This window comes from Leishmania infantum, chromosome 34 (genome assembly GCF_000002875.2).
Source record: "Leishmania infantum JPCM5 genome chromosome 34".
Taxonomy (NCBI): domain Eukaryota; phylum Euglenozoa; class Kinetoplastea; order Trypanosomatida; family Trypanosomatidae; genus Leishmania; species Leishmania infantum.
In genome coordinates this window covers 190829-195483 of record NC_009418.2, presented here as the reverse complement: position 1 = coordinate 195483, position 4655 = coordinate 190829, and positions in this window count along the sequence as shown.

Here is a 4655-nt window from a genome sequence, read left to right as displayed (position 1 = left end):
TTTTGTAGCTGTGGTGGGCAAACCGAGAGGTCCGCGCGGCGGCTAACTGCCTGTGTTCACGTGTGCGTGCACACGTTACCGATCACGATGGAGGCGTGGTAGACGACACCCGTTCAGGGAAGCAAACAAGCAAGCGGCACACCACACGAGCACGCTTCAACGCTGCAGCACAGTCTGGGCAAAAAGGAAGCGAAAGAGGAGCTCGCGACACAAGGAAGAGTCTCACACACGGAATCTATTGCAGTGCCCACAGGCGCACCGCTTATGCACCGAGAGAGGAGGATGAGTAAGCGGGAGAGAGCCGCGGTAGCTGTGTGTGGGCTGCTGTCGTGATCGCAACGGCCGTAGCACAAACCTACAAAGAATCCCTAACGCAAGAGAAAAGAGCGCTCGCACCGGTGGCTACTGGCAGCCGATGCACGCCATTGATCCACACACTAGCAGAGGGCGATGATTGCAGACGAAGGTGGAAGTAACGAGAGAGAGAGACATAATCCATGGCTGCCTTTGCGAGAGAGGGGAGGAGGCGTGACGCGTTGGGCGCTCAGGGGAGCAGAGCCGTGCACCAACTTGCCGTGGCACACCAGAAGGGGCTCTGCCCAAGGCAGCAGTATTTTTCAACAAGAGAGGCAGATGGATGGAGAGGTGGGTCGACCACAAATGCGCACACACAGCGCCGGTCTGTCTCTCCTAAGTATGAGCGAGCGCCGATGTAATGACGACGTCCGCCAAGGCTACCAAAGCAGCGACACAGCACACAACTCTCAGTCACGTGTGCATTCATGTTTTTGTTTGTTTCGTATGGAGTGCCGCAGTGAGATGACCCCCTCCTCTCGCCTGGATGCGCGACGCAGTGAAGGAGAGGATAGAAGGGGGCCCCGTGTAACGATTTGAGGCCTCTCCACCCCGATTCGCACTGGGCCAACCACACAGTAAAAGACATATGACACCACCGCAGCCACACGAAGACGCAAGTCGAGAAAGGAAGCACAGGCTATCCCTCCCCCTGGGAGTGCAAGCAAACCTGCACCCCACACAAACGTGGCATCATCACCACGTGAGGAGGCGGGAGGAGGTACTGGAGTGACCCAAAGAGGGAGCGGGGCAAGGAAAGCAGCCAGAAACTATGAGCGCCAGAGAGTAGCTCCAGTGACACCTCACAGGGGCGACGACCGATCAACAGACTAAGCTATCTTTTCGTCGGGTCTTTTACCGCGTCACCGTGCGCTGCCCTCCCGTACGTCTTCGTCCTCCTGCTCCAGTTGCACATCTCCTCATCAACATGGAGTAAGACTGCAAAGGGGCCGCAGAGAGAGAGGGGAGGGGGGGGGAGGGGGCGCCGAGACTACAGAGGGGCGAAGAAGGGAAGACATGCCACGATCACAGCCTCGCAAGGATCGAGGACCACCTCTCAGCATACTTGCGCCCGCGCCCGCGCACACACACATACACACACCCAGAGTCATCCAAAAAAAAATCACGCATGCTTGCGTGCGTTGGGCCTACACGAGTGGATCATGCATGCATCTGCATTCGCACAGCCTGCCGCGCTACTGGAGAGTGGATATGTGGCGCAGCAAGATGGTGCTAGGCGAGTACCCAGGTGAAGAAGGTTCAAGGGATTGCGGAGGGAGGGCGAGAGAAGCGAGGCAGCGATGGGGACGGACCAATCAACGACCGATACAACAAAAGAGAAGAGTTCGGGACGGATGCGGGGAAGGGAGGGGAGGAGGGGTGGGGGTGGGGCGGTGGGTGGCGCCGAAGCGCGAACAAAACGGAGCTTTTCTCGGAGAAACACAGACAAAGCATGAGCAGGAAAGAAGAACGGAAAAAGGCGGATGCGCAAGACGGCGTAGGACAACGGTGCGGCCATAGGCTGACCGGATGAGACGAGTGCTCGCCATCGATTTTCCCTTAGCGAGACCACCACATAACGAGAGGAGAGGGAATGAAAGGGAGAGTTGGCCACGTGCATGCTTCGCCGGTGCTCCCTGAGGCCACCGCCGCCTTTCGTGAGAGGATTCGCTGTGGCAAAGCACGGATCGCCCTGCAGTAGCCCTCTCACGGATTTTGCTCCTCCGACAGCCGTTCTGTGACCTCCCTCCGGCCCTCGCACAGCGGGGTAAGGGTGCCGCTCACAAGTGGCAACGCCACGTCCTTCACATCCGAGCGGGCGAGAGACGAGCCCGGCGCGGAGTTGCGCTCCTCAAAGTTATGCGAGTTGCGTGTCGGCAGGATTCAGTGAGCCGGGGCAGTGTAGAAGAACACAACGCCGATGCTCCGCTCGTAAAACCACACAGCGTGTTCAGCGCCGGACCCACAGCCACTGCCGCTAAAACCCATTCAGCTGCTTTCTGCGCATGCAGGATGGGGAGGTGCGTGCGTGTGTGATGGCTCGCCACCAAGGCGGCCTTTGCCCCGATCGGGAAGCCCTTCTCGGACGTGTGGGCACAGCGCGTGGCTCGACGCGTGCCGAGCGCGTTGCCATGAGGCGCTCACGCTCGTGCGCGCGGGCTGAAGTGCGCAATACGAGCCCGCCTATTGCGCACAGGCTGCGCATCCGATGCGGCTTTCTTCTCCGCTGCGCGTTGGAGGCCATAGCCCAGGTATCTGGCGAGCCTGTTGGCTTGCTTGTGCCTCGACAGAATCATCGGTTCCTGTTCTGGGACGCCACGAGCCACCGTATACCGTACCGCAGCCCTCCCGCACCGACGGCAGCATCGCTGTCACGTTCTCCTGCCGCGGCGACGCACGCGCCAGATCGCAGACCGCCGTGAGACGTGCGAACAACGCGCTGTGTGCGTCGTCGCTGGCGCAAAATTCGTGTCAGCACGACGGCGTGTTGCCGGGGTGGGGCTGACGGCACTGAGTGCGGGCCGCCGATACGAGCACCCTTGCCGCCCTGAGTCGTCAGGGGACAGCGCCATCACGGGCCGCCCAGCGTGTTTCCACGCCCTCCTGTTCCTGTCCCGGCTTATGCAGGGAAGGGCGAGCGAGGGTCTTCTGTCGTGAAGCGGATGCCTCGTGTAGGCAAGGCCGTAGGCGAGCTGCAAACACCCACACTATTCCGAGAAATAGCCGGCCCACGGGGCCCTTCCCTCGAAGGGTATGCGCCTGTGCGCCATCCTTCTGCTCCTGTGTAAGTGGGGACGGGGGCTCCGCGACGCTCTCCCACTCGAAGCGTCGGGCTGTTGCCATCGCTGCCTTCACGGTTGCTGACCACTTTCAGTTGCTAACCGCCGCCATGAGGAACAAGGATGCCTCACCGAAGGGCAGAACCAAGAAGTCGCTCACCGCCATGCCGAGCGCGGTGGCGCAGACACAGTGGCCAGGCTTGCGCATCACGCGCACGCGCTGTGCCAAGTGGAGGGTAGCGGCGACGGCGTCCGGGAAGGCATCATGCTGGGCACGGCGCCGTTCTGCACGTGCACAGCGTGGCGGATGTGCACGGTGATGATGCGCATGAGCAACACCATCAGGGTCTCCTCCACCGTGACGGGCAGAACCATGTATGGAACGGTGGTGTCGTGATCAGGGAAGGTGACGCTTCGTTCCGTTATCGCGGCCCACGTTGATGAGAGCGGCGAGGCAGTCGAGACGGATCGAGAGAGCCCGGTGGCGCCCCGGTGGGTCGCAGCCTTGTGTGGAGAGCCAGTTCGGCACTGAAGAAGACGCGGCGGGCTGCTTTCAGCCCTCAGCGCGAGGAGCTCTGTGAGGACCAATATATCAGCGACAGTGAAAATGAGCGTCAGGACCATCGCTGAGACTCGCTTGCAGCCGCCCCCGCGCCGCAAGCGCCTCTTGGCTGAATGGCAGGCGACAATAGGCGACGTTGGCTGTTCATTTTCGGCTGTATGTGTGTGCGTGTGTGTGTGTGTACTGAGGGACTCGGACCAGGAGTTGAAAGATCGGCAACGGCGACAACGACGACAGCGAAAAAAAAAAACGACGATGAGAAGCACGCAAGGGCAAACAGGCAAGGACAGGCCCCTTGTCGCGCGTATATGTTGCTACACAGAGCGGGGTGCCGGGGCGAGCGGGCAAGAGGGAAGTGAGAATGCACAGGTGAGGACGCCTTTCCTTCGAGTGGAGTGAGAGAATGAAGCGAGGGAGAGGGCGGAGTGTGTAAGGGGGGAGGAGGAGGAGGAGCGCAATGCCGCACCCTCATATCACCCCTCAAGAGCTGTGCCATGTGCCGTGTATGATAATCAGTTGGTAGAGATTCTGGGAAGCGGCCGAGTGGGAGCACGTGCAGCGGCGCCGCTGAGGGCGGCGGCACTGAAAGAGCCCGACGATGGGGCCACGTTCATCTCTGTCGACTGTGGCTGCATGTTGTATGCTCCCTCAAGCACGCAGACGGTGTCGCGAATGCTGGTGAGCGAGGCTGCTCCATATGCCGTGAGACAGAGACGACACACACACACACACACAGTGCTCAGCGGGGGATCATAGACGCCTTCCACCACCATCACCACCACACGCACAAAAACACGCCAAACACCACCATGGCGCGCAGGGCCAAGAAGCCGCCGGTGCGCGAGCGTCGCCCCTCTATGCTTTCGTTCCACGTTGGGCGGTGCCGCCCCATGACCATGGGGCGCAGAAAACAACAACGGCAAAAACAATCACTGACACACACACACACACACACACAC